Source organism: Mobula hypostoma, chromosome 11 (genome assembly GCF_963921235.1).
Source record: "Mobula hypostoma chromosome 11, sMobHyp1.1, whole genome shotgun sequence".
Taxonomy (NCBI): Eukaryota; Metazoa; Chordata; class Chondrichthyes; order Myliobatiformes; family Myliobatidae; genus Mobula; species Mobula hypostoma.
In genome coordinates this window covers 105,813,058-105,831,965 of record NC_086107.1, presented here as the reverse complement: position 1 = coordinate 105,831,965, position 18,908 = coordinate 105,813,058, and the positions used below count along the sequence as shown (strand labels likewise).

Below are 18,908 nucleotides of genomic sequence, written 5' to 3'. Positions count from 1 at the left end.
GAGGGACTTAGGAATCCTCGTGCAAGACTCCCAGAAGGTTAATTTACAAGTTGAGTCTGTGGTGAAGAAGGCAAATGCAATGTTGGTATTTATTTCAAGGGGAATAGAATATAAAAGCAAGGAGATAATATTGAGTCTTTATAAGACACTAGTCAGGTCACACTTGGAGTATTGTCAACAGTTTTGGCCCCGTATCTCAGAAAGATGTGTTGCCATTGGAGAGGGTTCAGAGGAGGTTCACGAGGATGATTTCAGAAATGAAGGGGTTAACATATGAGGACTGTTTGGCAGCTTTGGCCTGTACTCACTGGAACTTAGAAGAACGTGTGGGGATCTCATCGAGACCTATCGAATATTGAAAGGACTAGAGGGTGGATGTGGAGAGGATGTTTCCTATGGTGGGGGTATCCAGAACTAGACGGCACAGCCTCAAAATTGAGGTGTGACCTTTTAGAACAGAGGAAAGGAGAAATTTTTTTAGCAAGAGAGTGGTGAATCTGTGGAATGCTCTGCCACAGACTGTGCTGGAGGCTAAGTCTGTGAGTATATTTAAGGCAGAAGTTGATTATTTCCTGATCGGCCAGGGCATCAAAGGATATGGCGAAAAGGCAGATGTATAGGGTTGAATGGAATCTGGGATCAGCCATGAGCAGACTGGATGGCCTGAATGGCCTGAATGGCCTAATTCTGCTCCTAAGTCATATGATGTTATGGACCCCAAGCATGAAGCCATAGCTGCACAGGAATGGCTTAAAACAACAAAGTTAATAACCTGGAGTGGCCAAGTCAGAATCCAGACCTCAATCCGATTGAAAGATTGTGGCTGGACTTGAAAAGGCCTGTTCACTCATGATCCCCTTGCAATCTGACAGAGCTTGAGCATTTTTGTAAAGAAGAAAGGGGGAAAATTGCTGTGTCCAGATGTGCAAAGCTGGTAGAGGCCTATCCACACAGACTCAAGGCTGTAATTGCTGCCAAAAGTGCATCTTCTAAATACTGACTTGACGGGGGTTGGTAATTACACAATCAATTATTTTGTGTTCAATAATTGTAATAAATTTAGACCAATTTGTAGAAATTTGTTTTCATTTTGACACGAAAGAGTCTTTTCTGATGATCAGTGTCAAAAAAAAACAAATTAAATCCACTGTGATTCAATGTTGTAAAACAATGAAGCATGAAAACTTCCAGGAGAGGGGGGTGAATACTTTCTATAGGTATTGTAAGTATTTGGATAGACAAGGACTGATTAGAGATGGTCAACATGGCTTTGTGCACGGTAAGTAACGTCTAGACAATCTTATAGCATTTTTCAAGGAAGTTACAGGAAAGTCGATAAAGCCAAGGCAATGGGGGGGGGGAGAAGGTGTCTACATGGACCTTAGCAAGGCCTTTCACAAGGTCCTACATGGGAGGATGTTTAAAAAGGTTCAGTCGCTTGGCATTCAAGATGAGATAGTAAATTGGATTAGACATTAGCTTCATGGAAGAAGCCGGAGAGTGGCTGTAGATGGTTGCCTTTCTGATTGGAGGCCTATGATTAGTAGTGTGCCACAGGGATCGGTGCTGGGTTCGCTGCTGTTTGCCATCAATATCAACAATCTGGATGATAATGTGGTAATAAGCGGCCGGGGAAAGGTCGAAGGTGCTCGGGAGGCTGTATCAGAGAGGCTGGTTGGAAGCTCGAGGTTTTCGGACAGATGGACTCAGTGTTGGCTGGGGTTGGCTGCTTCCAAGGTATCGGCAAGTTGACGGTGCTTGGAAGGTTTATGGCAGGGAGTTTCTCCTTTTTGCCGCCTGCTATCGGGGACTCGGGAGTCGATCGACTCGGGACTTTGAGACTTTTTTTACCGTGCCCATGGTTTGTTCTTCATCAAATTATGGTATTGCTTTGCACTGCTGTAACTATATGTTATAATTATGTGGTTCTGTCAGTGTTAGCCTTTGGTCTGTCCTGTTTTCTGTGATATCACTCCAGAGAAACATTGTGTCATTTCTTAATGCATGTATGCATTTCTAAATGACAATAAAAGAGGACTGAGTGTTCTCATAATCTAAACTGGATCAGCAAATGTGCCAATGACATGAAGATTGAGGGTGTAGTGGGCAGTGAGGAAGACTATCAGAGCTTGTAACGCGATCCGGACCAGCTGGAAAAGTGGGCTGAGAAAATGAAAGATGAAATTTAATGCAGACAAGTGTGAGGTATTGAACTTTGGGAACACAGGCCAGGTAGGTCCTACACGAAGAGTGGTAGGGCACTGAGGTGTGGTAGGACAGAGAGATCTGGGAATACAGATCCATATTTCATTGAAAACAGCATCACAGTCATAAAGAAAGCACATTAGCCTTCATAAATCAATGTACTGAGTACAGGAGATGGGATACTATGTTGAAGTTGTATAAAACGTTGGTGAGGCTCAATTTGGAGTATTTTGTATCCAGTTTGGGACACCTACCCACAGGAAAGGTATAAATAAGATTGAAAGAGTGCAGAGAAAACTTACAAGGGTGTTGCCGGGACTTGTTAAAGGGAAAGGTTGAATAGGTTAGGACTTTAGAAGATTAACGAAAGATTTGATAGAGGTATACAAAATTATGAGGGGTATAGATGGGGTAAAAGCAAGCAGGCTTCCTCCACTGCGGTTGCATGAGACTAGAACTAAAAGCCGTGGGGGTAAGGGTTAAAGGAGAAATGCTGAAGGGGAGCATGAGGGCAAACTTCTTCACTCAGAGGGTGGTGAGAATATGGAACGAGCCGCCAGCACAAGTGGTAGATGCAGGGTTAATGTCAACACTTAAGATAAATTTGGAAAGATGCGGGAATGGGAGTGGTATAGAGGGCAATGGACTGGTGGCAAGTCGATGGGACTAGGTAGATTAATGGTTCAGCACAGACTAGATGGGCCAAAGGGCCTGTTTCTGTGCTGTAGTGTTCTATGACTCTATATTCATGGTGAATGAGAAAATATTTACTTGGAAGTCCACCATTATTTGCATACTAGTAGAATGTTTAATCTAAATTCCTAATGTTCTTTTGCCAAAACTTCCCTTTCTTCTCTGAAACATTTCAGTTTGAGAATAGTAAGCAAGTCAGAAATAAAACCTAATTTCTGACCTAAGATTAAAACTCTCAAAATAAATGTGAAATTGTACGACGTTGTAATCACTCTCACAGCTGTCCCTTGCAATGGGATCTTTTAGCAGACTCAGAATCAATGCAATAAATAAGTAATGCCAAAATAGTGAGGGTGTGTGTTTGTGGGTTCATTGTCCGTTCAGAAATCTGATTGGAGAAGAGAAGAACCTGTTCTGAAAATGTTTGCAGGCTCCTATACCTCCCCCCCCAGTGGTAGTAATGAGAAGAGATCATTTCCTGGATGGTGAGGATCCTTAATGATGGATGCCGCCTTTTTGAGGTATCACCCTTTGAAGATGTCCTCGATGTAGGGGGGCTAGCACCCATGATGGAGCTGGCTGAGCTTACAAACCTCTATAGATTTTGCTGATCCCATGCAGTGGCCACTCCCTACCAGACAGCGATACAACCCATTAGAATGTCCTCCGTGGTACATCTGTAGAAATTTGTTAGAACATTTGATGTACCGAAGTTCAAAGTATGTTTACTATCAAAGCAGATATACATTATACAACCTTGAGATTCGTCTCCTTGCAGGCAGCCACAAAGCAAGAAACCCGAAAGAATCAATTTGAAAAAAGACCGACAGTGTGCAGAGAGGGGAAAAACAAACCGGGCAAACAATAGAAATAAGCAAATAGCATTCAGAACTGAAGTTTTACGAAAGTGAGGCTGTCCACGGGCTCAGTTCAGCACAGAGCTGAGTGGCTCGTCGCCTGCCACCAGTCACAACACCCTGACATCTTCAATTTGCCCCGGGGCTGAAATCATCCAAACATTGGGTCACTCCTTGCCCTCGGACTCCTAGTGAAATATCACCACTGGTGCACGCAATTGGATGCACACTGACATCTGGCTGGAGGACATAGAAGATGAGGGTTGAATCTCTTTAACACAACAGAACCAAACACGCCTAGGTTGATCCACTAAAACTTGAATAAAAACACAAGAGCAAATTGGATGATAAAAACATGTTAAGTGTAAGTATCCTGTTATTGACATGATCAGAAAAGGTCTTCCAGCATTCTGGACTAATCTTTATCCCTCAACCAACAGGTTAACTGGTAAACACAAAATAATCTGCAGATGTTGTTGTCAAAGGAACACTCACAATGCGCTGGAGGAACTCAGCAGGTCAGTCACCATCAGTTGAAGAGATTAGTCGACCTTTCAAACGTCCTGACGAAGGGTTTCGGCCCGAAACGTGGACTAATCTTTTCAAATGATGCTGACTGACCTGCTGAGTTCCTCCAGCACATTGTGAGGTTAACTGGTTCTGCTGAAAGGCCTGGGCTTGAAATGTCAACTGTTTATTTCCCTCCATAGATGCTGCCTGACCTGCTGAGTTCCTCCAGCATTTTGTGTGTGGTTGCTCTGGATTTCCAGCATCTGCAGAATCTCTTGAGTTTAGAACTAACTGGCCATTACACACCTCGTTGCTTGTGAGATCTTGCTGTGCGTCAAGGGGACGGCAAAGTACTTTTAAAAAGATGTGAAAGATGCTATGGCAATAGCCCTCAGAGAAGAATCATTCACAAAAACAATTCCAGGATTGAAGGGCTTGTCGTACAAAGAGCGTTCGATGGCTCTGGGCCTGTATGCACTGGAAATCAGAAGAATGAGGGGTGACCTAATTGAAACCTATCGAATGTCGAAAAGCCTCAATAGAGTGGATGCGGAGAGGTGTTTCCTATGGTGGGAGAGTCCTGGACCGGAGGTCACAGCCTCAGAATTGAGGGGTGTCCTTTTAGGACGGAGATGAGGAGGAATTTCTTTAGCTCGAGGGTGGTGAGTCTGTGTGGAATTCATTGCCACAGGTAGCTGTGGAGGCCAAGTCATTGGGTATATTTAAGGCAGAAGTTGATAGATTCTTGATTGGTCAGGGCATGAAGGGATACGGGGAGAAGGCAGGAGATGGGGCTGAGAGGGAAAATGGATCCGGCATGATGAAATGGTGGAACAAATGGCCTAATTCTGCTCCTATATCTGATGATCTTATGGTCTTATCGGAAAAGATAAGTTAATGGAATGCTCCACATGCTGAAACATATTACTTTCTAATGCATAGCTGAGATACTGTTTGCGAGTACCTTAGCTTTCTGGCTTATTAGTGTCACCGATTTTTCTCTCCTCCTTGCCTCCTACGCAACTCCCAAAATAAACAGAGCAGGAAGTGTGAGCTGGCAAAGTGCTTCAACCATCACAGTTAAGAACAGTAAACAGATTGTCACAGGATCGTGTGGAATAGAAAATGCATAAGAGTTCCCAAATCACAAGCACCCGCCATAGCCACAAACTCCCAGATCCTAAACACATTACAGAATGGAATAACTCCCACTCGACACCACACTGTTAAAGTTACGTAAATGCCTTGAACACAAACAGGGCAGCTGACGGCTGTAATAAAGCAGTGGTCCGAACGTACCAGGTGAAGAATTTTGTGCTGAGAAATCTGAAACTGCTTTATAACTTCTAAACCTCAATCTGTAGTGAGTGCAAGAACACATTTTGACTCAACTTTCAGGGTGAGAATTAATAAACGGGAAAGGGTCTTTTTGTGATAGCAGAAGTCTGGATGAATTTCAACACTGCTTTCTAGAGTTAGGGACGAATAGTGTGGGAGACAGCAGATAAACTCTCTTTTCTTTTTACTGTCTTTGTGTACTGTAATTGTGTGTGGCTTCAGCTGTCTGGATGGCACACAAAACATTTCACTGAACTTTTTTATAAACAATAATAAACCAATATCAATGGAGAGGGGGAGGGGTTGGGGAAGAGAGACAGAAAGAGAGAATAGATGAGGGAGAGAGAAAGATGAAAGGGAGGGAGGGGGAGAACAGATAAGAGGGAGAGAGAAAGATAAAGAAAAACAGAGAAAAGGAGAGAGAAAACAGATGAGAGAGGGAATGGGAGGGAGAAAGAGAGGGAATGGGAGGGGGAGAGAGGAAGGAAGAGTGAAGGAGAGAGAGAGGGGAGAGAAAGAGTGAGCAAGGGAGAAAAAAAACTTCAAAGTGTGGAGATGGGGTGATCACAGAGAGAGGGAAGGAAGTAGGTGAAGCTCAAAAATAAGGCAGATGCAGAAAACCTGAAATAAAAGCTGAAAACACCAGAAATACTCAGCAGGTCAGGCAGTATCTGTGGGAAGAGAAACAGAGCTAATGCTTCAGTTTAAAGACCCTTTTCCAGAATTGTGAGTTTGTGAGGTGACGCTCTCCTTTCACATGCTCCCAAGGTGTGGCATCGAGGTTCTAGATGTCTTCCCAAATGTTCTTTCCCATTTTGTGCAGTGTTCCTGGACCAGATCTTCCCAGAATTCATCGAGTCTAGTGCATTACAACGCAGAATCAGGCCTAACTATTATTCTGCCTGGTCCAATTGACCCACACTTAGACATAGCCTTCCATACTCTTCCATGCCTGTACTTATCCAAACATCTCTTAAATGTTACAACTAAACCCACACTCGTTCCACACTTGCAACACCCTTCTAGTGAAGAAGTTCCCCTTCAATATTTCACCTTTCACCTTTAAGCTACGACCTCTAGTTCTAGTCTCACCCAAACTTGGTGGAAAAAGCCTGCTTGCATTTACCCTATCTATACCTTTATCAATTCTCCCTTTATTCTCCTTTGTTCCAGGGAATAATGTTCTAACCTATTCAATCTTTCCTCATAACTCAGGTCCTCAAGTCCCGGCAACATCCTTGTAAATTTTCTCTGTACTCTTTCAAACTTAATGACATCTTTCCTGTAGTCAGTGGAGTTGTTCCATTTCTTCAAGGAGGTTTTGACCAGGATTTTGACCCTTATCTTCTCTAATGGTACCTATGAAAGACTTCAGAATATAGGGTCTTGTTGAAGAGTTCGATGTCAGGAATGGAAACATTGTGACCTTCCCAACAGAGCCGACTGAGTGTAACTGGGGCCTCAGCATGGGGTAGGATGACTTGGGGTGAGAATACTGGCATTACTTTGCTTGAACTTTCAGTGAAGTTGGATGAATCAGTATTGGTGCTATCTCTCCAGTGCCTTGGTTGTGTCTACTTTCTATAGACCAGGTCTCAAGAACATTAAAGAGGACGGGAATCATTGCTGCCTGGCCAACATGGGCAATCATCTGAATGGCGTCAAGTTAGGAAAAGGGGAAGCACAACGAGATCTGGGTGTCCCTGTTCATCAGTCACTGAAAGTAAGCATGCAGGTACAGCAGGAAGTGAAGAAAGCTAATGGCATGCTGGCCTTCATAACAAGGGGAATTGAGTATTGGAGCAAAGAGGTCCTTCTGCAGTTGTACAGGGCCCTGGTGAGACCACACCTGGAATATTGTGTCCAGTTTTGGTCTCCAAATTTGAGGAAGGACATTCTAGCTATTGAGGGAGTGCAGTGTAGGTTGACAAGGTTAATTCCCAGGATGGTGGGACTGTCAGATGTTGAAAGATTGGAGCAACTGGGTTTTATACACTGGAATTTAGAAGGATGAGAGGGGATCTGATTGAAACATATAAGATTATTAAGGGATTAGACACGCTAGAGGCAGGAAACATGTTCCCGATGTTGGGGGAGTCCAGAACCAGAGGCCACAGTTTAAGAATAAGGGGTAGACCATTTAGAACGGAGTTGAGGAAAAACTTTTTCACACGGAGGGTTGTAGTTCTGTGGAATGCTCTGTCTCAGAAGGCAGTGGAGGCCAATTCTCTGGATTCTTTCAAGAAAGAGTTAGATAGAGCTCTTAAAGATAGCGGAGTGAAGGGATATGGGGAGAAGGCAGGAACAGGGTACTGATTGTGGATGGTCAGCCATGATCACAGTGAAGGGCTGAATGGCCTACTCCTGCACATATTGTCTATTGTCTATTGTCAATCATGGTCTTCTATCTTTCTTTAATCTAAAAAGTTCTAATAAGCTTTTCAAGATGATTGCCTGTCCAACCCGCTGTCAACCGCTCCTTTCCTTCCATCAGTTTTTCCCGTCACTGCAAGATGTTTGAGCTTCAGTACATGTCCCAGAAATTCCAGTTGCCTGGTAGACCATGATCTTAGCCATGCTCTTCAAACACCATTTCCTCCATTGACTAAGCCTGCGTTGACACACTTCAGTATATGTTGAACTTCATCACTGTCGTCTGGCTTCCCTGAGAATGGTTTCAAAGACACAGGATCTGCTCCACATTTTCCTGGGTCTCACCCAATTTTCCTGAGGAGTAGAGTGGTGTGGCAGCAGCAGGCAACAGGTAACACCCAATAGCACGTCCATAACCCAGAGGCCGATGGATCAAAACCATCCTGTGCTATTTTTCCAAGGAAGGCACAGTTGTGTAGCGGATGGGGTCAGGCTACTAAAGCACCAGCAATAACTGACCTGGGTTCAACTCCCATCTCTGATTGTAAACAGTCTGTCCATTTTCCCTGCGACCACATTGCTTTCCCACAGATGCTTCACCTTTCCAAAGACTTACGGGTTATGGTTAGTAAGTTGTTGGCACAGAGAGCATGGCAATTGTACTGTTTGTTGGCATGAACATCGTATTCCACTGCATGTTTTGATGTACATGTGATAAATAAAGCTAATCTTTTAAAAAATATTTAGGCTGGTAGAGGACCAGCTGATTATGAGAGATTGTCTTGCAAGCGTCAGTGAATGATTTGAGAATAACTTTGGGCTTAACCTCCAAATGTGTGAGGCTGTGAGAATCACGTTTGTTCCACAGCTCAACAAGCGAGGGTACCTGTGGTTCTGGAGCAGAGTCACTGCATGTTGCACAACTGTTCGTTCTAAAGATTAACTTCCCTTCCACAGATGGTTTGCTGAAAATGAGATGCAGCATTGTAGCAAGAACGATGGAGAAAAGTGTTTGTGGGCATTGGCACAGCCCTGCTTTGTAATGAACTCTTTGGGTTTTTGCGGGGAGCAGGAAACCATTGGGCTCCAAAGATTTTAGAGCACCTGAATTGGTTAACTATTGTTTAATGAAAGTCATTAATTGTTTTGAGTTCCCTGTGTTTTTTTTTACAAGCGAGTTTCTCTTTCAAGCGGCTATTTCGGTGGTGATGTCTGTTATCTGTCAAGTAGGGTGCCGTGCACAATTCTGATTTGATGGAGACGGACGTGAGAGTACGGAGGAACATCTGGAGAAACTTCTGAAATGCCCGCTTCGCTGCCGCTGCTACTGTGTGGTAACCGGAATCTCTGGAGCTGAAGGCCCCGAAATCCTCGGCTTTGCGTGTTTCAGCGGCCGGGGCGAGGTCGAAGGCGCTCGGCAGAGGATGGCGCTTGGGAGGCTGTATCGGAGAGGCTGGTCAGAAGCTCGAAGTTTTCGGACGGATGGACTCAGCGTCGGCTGTGGTCAGCTGCTTCCAAGGCATTGGCAAGTTGTCGGTGCCCGGAGGTTTATGGCAGGGAGTTTTTCCCTTTTGCCGCCTGCTATCAGTGACTCAGGAGTCGATCGACTCGGGACTTTGAGACTTTATTTTACTGTGCCCATGGTCTGTTCTTCATCAAATTATGGTATTGCTTTGCACTGCTGTAACTATATGTTATAATTATGTGGTTCTGTCAGTGTTAGTTTAAACGCAAACAACAGGAATTCTGCAGATGCTGGAAATTCAAGCAACACACATCAAAGTTGCTGGTGAACGCAGCAGGCCAGGCAGCATCTGTAGGAAGAGGTGCAGTCGACGTTTCAGGCCGAGACCCTTCGTCAGGACTAACTGACTCTTACTCACTCTTCCTTCAGTTAGTCCTGACGAAGGGTCTCGGCCTGAATCGTCGACTGCACCTCTTCCTACAGATGCTGCCTGGCCTGCTGCGTTCACCAGCAACTTTGGTGTGTGTTGCTGTCAGTGTTAGTCTTTAGTTTGTCCTGTTTTCTGTGATATCACTCCGGAGAAACAAAGTATCATTTCTTAATGCATGTATGCATTTCTAACTGACAATAAAAAGAGGACTGAGGGTTCTCATAATCTAAAATCTAATGCGATCTCCTAATGCATTCTGCTTAAACTTGTTAAGTTTATTTTGATAGGCTCGGGGGTTCTGTGTTTCTTGACCTATGTGAGTGGATGCCCTATTGGAGCTAATCACGGGGTCCTAGTTTTGAGAATATTGCACCTTTTAGTGTTGCTGGGCCAAATCACCAACCTTCTGTTGGAATTCTTATGAATAAACTTTGATCACCGTCTCTACACCCGAGTCCATCTTTCCTCTGCACTTGGGTTCCACTATTTGCACACGTATTGTGACGTGCTTAGGTCCAGTCTTCTCTGAGACTGTCTCACAGTCTCAAAAGATTAAGGAGGTCTAATCACCAAACCCTCTTTAAGATTATGATTAGCTTTACAGGTATTCGTCACAAAAACACTGAAACAGATGGTGAAATGTGTCATTTGCGCCAACTACCAACACCGTCTGACGATGTGCTGGGGCAACCTGCAGAAGTGAAGTGCCAACATCCATGCCCGCTACTTACTAGCCCACATCTCTTTGCAATGCACATGGGGGGGAATCTGGGGCACATGGAGGAAATGCACAGTCACAGGGAGAACGCACAAACTCCTCGAAGATCGCCGGCGCTGCAAAGCGTTATGTGAACTGCCGTGCTACCATGCCACCCCTCGCAGGCCTCTACACAAGTACAGTTGGAAGCATCCTGGCTGATTGTATCACAATGTTGGACAGTAATTGTGATATGCAGGAAGGGAAGAAGCTGCAGAGAGTAGAGGACTCAGACAAGTACCTCGTGGTCACATCCTCCCCACCGTTAGAAGTATCCACATGAGGTATCCATATCCACATCCTCAAGAAGGAAGAATCTATCACTGAGCATCCGGGCCACTCAGGCCATGCCACCTTCTCACAGCTACCATCGGGTACAGAGCCTGAAGTCTCACACCAATAGGTTCAAGACCAGCTACTTCCCTTCAGCCATTCAGTTCTTGAACCACCCAGCACGACCCCTCATCACTGCCTCAGTATAGCGATACTATGACCACTTTGCTCTATATTGGAACATTATTTGATGTTCTAATTGTGCTCTTTCTTGTATAATTTTGCAGAATTAATATTTAGTTTGTGTTTTTCTGAACAATGTTGTACCTCTGCTACTGTGTGCCTGCGATACTGCTGTAGGTAAGTTCTCCAGTGCATCTACCTAGACGTGTACTTGTACCTATGACAATCACCTCGACATCAGGCTTTGCATGTCATCGTGATGCAAGTGTAAGATGAAGACATTTCTGTGGGCCATTGAATTTGAGGAGGGTGTGACATTGACCCCCAATTTAGTAAGACCATAATATATAGAAGCAGAATTAGGCCATTCAGCCCATCGAGTCTGCTCACCCATTCCATCATGACTGGTTTATCATCCCTCCCAACCCCATTCTCCTGTCTTCTCTCTCCCTGTAACTTTTGACGCCCTGACTAATCAAGAAGCTATCAGCCTCTGCTTTAGTGTTTGAAGATGTCTGGTATGGTGGCTGGTGTTGGTCCCAGAGCTTTTCCTGGTTATCGAGTGGTGAAGGTGGCGTCCGTGATGCCTCAGAAAGTGCAGAATCCATGCTACGGTTCAGGAGCAACTCTTCTGATATTGGGAGGAGGATGATCCCGGTGAAGACGTTCCCTGCAGCAGACAGCATGGTTACCATCTCCATGGTTACCATCTTCAAGCTTGTTCCCTGATCATACCACCTTCCTCTTTCCAGAGCTGCTGAACTGCTCGAACCACTGCCTCAGCAACCCTGGTTCAATCCGGACCATAAGACATAGAAGCAGCTTGGCACATCAGGTCTTCTCCACTATTGCATCATGGCTGACTTGTTTTCCCTCCCAGCCCCATTCTCCTGCCTTCGACACCACAGCCTGACCTTCGGTGCTGACTGTATGGAGTTTACACCTCCTCCCTGTGACGGGGTGGGTTTCCTCTGAGTGTTCCAGTTTCCTCCCCACGTCCCAAAGACGTGCAAGTTGGTAGGTGAATCGGCTGCTGTAAGTTGCCCTCTGTGTGTAGGTGACTGGTAGAATCCGGGGAAAGTTGATGGGAACACGGATATCAATAGGGTTAATGTTGGGTGATTGCAAACAGATGGTTGATGTTCAGTGTGGACTCAGTCTGGTTCTAATTCTGTGGATCAAGGTTCAAGGTACATTTACTATCAAAGTATGTATGCAGTACACAACTCTGAGATTTGTCTTCCCCAGATAGCCACGAAACAATGAAAACCATTGAAGACGTTGAAAACATCAAACCCCACCAATGTGCAAAAACAAAACCAAATTGCGCAAATGGCAACAAGGAGATTATTTCCCCTGCCATGTGCAAAAAGGAAATCGCACAGACAGCAACAAGAATATCAAACCCCCATCCTCACGCAAAAAAAAGTCTCATTCCAGGAAGGTGGAATGAAATAGTTAAGCAATCAGGAAATAGTCCAGCAATCAGGAAATAGTCCTTCGCCAGATGGGAGTCAGGAGACAGGCAGTATCGGAAACTACAGTCCATGTCTCATGCTGAATGTCTACCCCCATTGCCCCTGACAGGTTCCATAAGGAAGCTGAGTCAGAATGAATTATGTACAATATCCCATGACTCCGATGAATCATCCCAGGGAGCATGCACTTCAGCCTTATGCTCCTGATCTTTGCTCACCCAATGTGGACGGGAGGGAGGTGGGCGGTGGGTTGATCAGGGGAATCTCCTGGTTGGTTTTCTCCAAGGTGGCCTATCACAGGTCCAGACGTGGGCAGTCAAGGGTTCTGCCCGAGCGGATTGCCTGCCCCTCTTCGGGGTTATATCCTTGGAGAAGGAGCATGCGACGTCCACGGGTACAAAGGAGATTGAGAAATCAATGCTCGTACCATCAGGTTGGAGACTACCCAAATGGAAATTGTGTTTTAATGAATCATAGGCATCAATACACAACCTCTACTAACCTATTAATTAATACATGGTTGTGCACTAATATACAGAAGATCAAAGCCCGTGGGGTGAGTCTGTTAACACAGGGACGTGAGTGACCCCGCGCGATTTACAATGCCTCACAACCTGTTACACCTCAAACAGCTTCCAGTCCTGAGGGAAGCTCATTGAACTGCAGTATTACCTCATTTTCTCTCCCCACACGCCTGACCAGCTATGATTTTCCAGCAATTTCTACTTTTATTTCCAATTTCCAGCGCCTGCAATATCTTGCCATGATTTCGGTAAACTTTGGCACTGCAACACACACACACACACATCAAAAATGCCGGAGGAACTCAGCAGGCCAGGCAGCATCTATGGAAAACAAGTACTGTCAGTGTTTCGGGCCGAGACCCTTCAGCAGGACTGGAAGAGGAAAAGAAGAGTAGATTTAAAAGGTGGGGGAGGGCGGCGGGGAGGGAGAAATATAAGGTGATACGTGAAACTGGGAGGCTGAGGGGTGAAGTAAAGATCTGGGAAGTCGATTGGAGAAAGAGATACAGGACTAGAGAAGGGGCAGTCTGATAGGAGGGAACAGAAGGCCATGGAAGAAAGAAGAGGGGGGAGGCGCACCAGAGGGAGGGGATGGGCAGGTGAGAGAGGGAAAAGGGGATGCGGAATGGTGAAGGAGAGGGGTTGGGCCATTACTGGAAATTCGAGAAATCGATGTACATGCCAACAGGTTGGAGGCTATTCAGACGGAACATAAGATGCAGTTCCTCCAATGAGTGCGACCTGATCACAACAATAGAGGAGGCCATGGATGGACATATCAGAACGGGAACGGGAAGTGGAATTAAAATAGATGGCCACTGGAAGATCCCATTTTTTCTGGTGGACCTATTCTATTCATTTCTATTTTTGCACTATTCACAGTTTTTTCCCTACTATCGTGTATTGTGTTGTACTGCGGCAGCAAAGTGAACAGGTTTCACGACATACGCCGGTGATATTAGTTCCGATTCTGATTCCCCGGGTTCTCCAGTTTCCTCTCACAGTCCACGGTAGGTTAACCGGTCATTGTCAATTATCACTTGGTTAGGTTAGGGTTAATCGGAGTTGTCGGGGGTTGCTGGGTCAGGAGGGCCTATTCCGCACTATGTTGCTAAATATATAAATAAAAAATAAACCGTGCTGTTCTGAAGTATGAATAGAGAAATGCCAGTTTTATACAGAATTGACTGGCAGTTGCAGATAACGACCAATTGGTAAACTGCGTACGCTCAAATTCCTTCCAGGCAAGACCAACTGTGCTTCGTAACACAGGTGTTGAAAGTCAATAGAAACTGCAAGTTAACCACTGATGATACTTTGAAATTGGTAAAGTAATTGTCCCTCAGTTGACGTGCGCTCCAGGAATCTTTCATAGAACATAGAATATTACAGCACATTACAGGCCCTTCGGCCCACAATGTTGTGCCGACCCTCAAACCCTGCCTCCCATATAACCCCCCACCTTAAATTCCTCCATATACCTGTCTAGTAGTCTCTTAAACTTCACTAGTGTATCTGCCTCCACCACTGACTCAGGCAGTGCATTCCACGCACCAACCACTCTCTGAGTAAAAAACCTTCCTCTAATATCCCCCTTGAACTTCCCACCCCTTACCTTAAAGCCATGTCCTCTTGTATTGAGCAGTAGTGCCCTGGGGAAGAGGCGCTGGCTATCCACTCATAGATAGATCTATTCCTCTTATTATCTTGTATACCTCTATCATGTCTCCTCTCATCGTCCTTCTCTCCAAAGAGTAAAGCCCTAGCTCCCTTAATCTCTGATCATAATGCATACTCTCTAAACCAGGCAGCATCCTGACATTCCCTTACATTCTTATCTCCTATGTCAGATCCCTGCTGGGCATGGGGAGGCTGTGCTCTTCAAAAGATCTTTGTTAAAAGATCTTTCTTGCCTGGGCTGACAGCTTAGCCCTTGCCCAGTCACAATGTCGATCCACCTTCATCCCATCACTCGGGGTCACCCTTGAACTCCTATTACTGACAGCTGTCGCTTATTGGGTTGGGTTTGGAATGTTCTATTGACGAGCAAAAGTCCCTCAAATGAATTGGTTGCCTTTCTGACAATATGGACATTAAAAATGTTTGCGGGGGAGGTGGGGTTCGAGGTTCAAGTTCAATGTCATGTGTACCGTGAAATGCGTCCTTTGCGTTCACAACCAACCCAACCTAAGGACGTGCTGGGGATTGCCTGCAAGGGTTGCCACACATTCCAGCGCCAACATAGCATGACCACAATTCTCAGCAGAACAACACAGAACACAACAAGCAACAAAAGCCGTTCCTCCCTCCCACCCACACACAGACATAATCCATTCAACCCAGGAAAGGCCACCTAGCCTCCAGTGGACATGGACGCAGGCCTGCAGAAAATGGACTTCGATCACCCCAACAGACTCACAGAGATTGACAGACCCAGCTCCGGCCAACAGTGTCTTATAGGCGGCGTGCCTTATTCTGATTCTCGAAAGCTGCTTTGTCGTGATTGATTAGTTTAGAAACTGCAGTTGCTTTCCCCATTGGTTAATTGCCTGATGTCCAGTTTGAAATATCCTGGGTATATAGAGCACGTATGGGAGGTTCTCTCTCTCTCTCCCTTTATTTTCAGGCAAGTGATGCACATGACCACTGGGAAGGTATGCTCTGCGCGTGCTTTTAGCTAAGTATGTTTGTTGAATGTTCAGCTTTGTAGTGTCCGTAACTTGAACGTTTGGTTGAATTTTACTGTTTGTAAGTAAATGATTAACATACTTCGCAGCGACAAAACCTATTAAAAAAACAAGCACCCAATGTGCAGAAAAAAGTCGTGCTAACAATAAAAGTAAGCAAATAGCATTCGGAATTGAAGTTTACAAAAGTGAGTCCACAAACACCAAGCCAGGCATCACAACAGCCAATTCAGGAGCCCGTTAGTTGCAGGCCACAGTCTCATTTCAGTGCAGAGACAAGTAAACCTTGCAGAGCAGCGAGCTGAACCGGCTTGTCCCTCTCCTACAGCCCAGACACCCTCACCTTTTCAATCAGGCCCCCCCCCCACTTAAATTGTCCAAGCCTCAGCTCTTGAATCCAGGCCCTGCCACTTCAAAACATTCTCAGGCCTGAGCCCTGCCACCTCCATTCACCCCATACCCAACTTTTCCAATTATCCCAACGCTAAAATTAATCAAACTTCGGGTCTTACCTCATTCTTAGGCCTAGGGCTCACCTCCGCTTGCCTTGCCTCAGTTATGCCGTATCAAATCACCTCCAAGTCCGGCAAATGTTGGCTCATTCCCTCCTCTCATGCCTGGGCCAGGCCACCTCGAATCATTCTTTAGATGTTCTCTCAAATTCGCAAATTTCTACAGATGTACCATGGAGAGCATTCTAACTGGCTGCATCACCACTTGGTACACGGGGGCCACTGCACAGGATCGAAGTAAGCTGCAGGAGGTTGTAAAATTAGCCAGCTCCATCATGGACACTAGTCTCCAGGGTGTCCAGGACATCTTCAAGGAGCGATGCCTCAAAAAGGCGGCGTCCACTATTAAGAACCCCATCACCCAGGTCATGCCTTGGTCTCATTGCTATCTTCAGGAAGGAGGTACAGGAGCCTAGAAGCACACCTTCAATGATTCAAGACATATGCTCACTAAATGTGGTTATTATTTGAAAGAATGTTTTTTCTATATTTATCATGTATTGAACAAATTTCAAGACATATGCTGATGATATTAGAACTGATTCTGGTTCTGAAGACACTATGTTTTCTTAGGCAGTACTCCAGTGAAGAATGTTTCACAGTGTTAAGGAATTCTTGTAAAAATATAAGTAGCTTTTGTTGTCAAAAAAAGAAAGTAATTGCTCTACAAAGGAGTAATATCTATGCATAAACAAAGATTTATATTAGGAGGGATTTATATTTTAAAGGCAGTTCTGGGTTTCTGGGAGGAACACTTTTGCAACTGAGGTCATGGAACTAACAAAATATTTTCCGATACAAATTAAGAGAAATAATGTGATTTAATGGTTTCATCATTTCACCCTTCAGACACACCATTTCCTCCAGGATAACAAACAAGAGATGGGAAAGAGATTCACCATCAAAGGAGGGCCTTATTTGTGACCACAGTTTCCAAGGATTGTGGGATGGAAGTCAATAAACAACATATAGCAGACACCCAGATAAAGAGGAGGTTGATATACATGGAACATGATTTGAGGAGATGGAGAATTTGTGTCATGAGACAGCATTCCATATCCTCACCAAATATGGTTATTATTTGAAAGAATAATTTTGGGATTTGGAATATACAGTCAGTGGCCGCTATATTAAATACTTCTGTACCCAATAAAGTGGCCACTGAGCGTGCGTTCGTGGTCTTCTGCTGCTGTAGCCCATCCACTTCAAGGCTCAACATGTTGTGCGTTCAGAGATGCTCTTCCGCGCACCACTGTTGTAATGAGTTTACTGTCGCTTTCCTGTCAGCTTGAACCAGTCTGGCCATTCTCCTCTGTCCTCTCTCAATAACAAGGCACTTTCATAATGTACTGCTGCTCACTGGATATCTGGTTATCTTTTTTTGTTTTTTGCACCATTCTTTGTGAAGTACATTACTGAAGACTATTGTGAAGACTATTGTGCTTGAAAATCCCAGGAGATCAGTTTCTGAGATCCTCAAACCACCCCGTCTGGCACCGACAACCATTCCACGGTCAAAGTCACTTAGATCATATTTCTTCTCCATTCTGATGTTTGGTCTAAACAATAACTGAACCTCTTTTTAGATTATGAAGACACGTAGTCCTCTTTTATTGTCATTTAGTAATGCATGCATTAAGATATGATACAATATTTCCTCCGGTGTGATATCACAGACCAAGACTGAAAAGAACTGACAAAACCACATAATTATAACATATAGTTATAACAGCGCAACAATACCATAACTTGATGAAGAAGTCCATGAGCACAGTAAAAGTTCAAAGTCTCTCAAATGTCCCACATCTCACGCAGACGGGAGAAGGAAGAACTCACCCTGCCATGCCAACCACAGTCCGACTCTGAGTCATCCGAAAACTTCGAGCTCTGATCAGCTCTCCGACACCGAGTACTGAGTGCCATCTCTGTCCGAACGATTCGACCTCAGCCTCGGTCGCCACCAGCAGGCAAAGCCGGGGATTTTGAGGCCTATCCTCCGAAAGATTCCCAACCACGCAGTAATGACAGCAGCGAACGAGCGTTTCAGAAATTTCTTCAGATGTTCCTCTGTGCTTTCACGTCCCTCTCCATCAAATCAGAGTTGTCCACGGCCCCTATTTAACAGATACGATATAATTTTTCATCGGAGGGCTGCGTGCGCACTTGACCATGTCTGTGTGCTTTTATGCATTGAGTTGCTGCCGCGTGATTGGCTGATTAGATGTTTGCATTAACGAGCAGTTGTACTTAATAAACTAAACACTGAGTGTATGTTTTAATGAGAGCTGAGCTCATCAAGATGTGGAGGACTCTGAGAAGGTTTGACTGGGGAGATGCTAAGTCACTATTTTCTCTAGCTGGAATGTCTAGAATGGAGGGTCACACAAAGGGGTGAGGAGACACTGGAAACTGAGCGACACCCTAACAGCTGGAAGAACTCAATGAATCATGCTGCATCTGTGGAAGGAATTGGACAGGTAATGTTTCAGGCCAAGTATAAAATGGTGGAGAGAAGGGAATTATTATCACCTATACTAATGCAGAGAGAAAAACTTTATTCAAAGATTCAAGGAATATTTATTATCAAACTATGATAATAAACCTGAGATTTGTCTTCCCCACG

The 18,908-nt window shown here is 44.8% G+C and overlaps 1 protein-coding gene across 1 annotated transcript in view; it reads right to left on the bottom strand.

Annotated features, from left to right (window-relative positions):
* The window catches only part of LOC134354070 (uncharacterized), a 137,104-nt gene extending 118,956 nt beyond the window's left edge, over positions 1 to 18,148 (bottom strand). Inside the window, exon 1 of the mRNA XM_063062808.1 lies at positions 18,122 to 18,148. The gene's annotated coding sequence lies outside the window, so the exon portion shown is untranslated. The remainder of the gene's footprint in view (positions 1 to 18,121) is intronic.
* Positions 18,149 to 18,908: the final 760 nt, after the last annotated feature.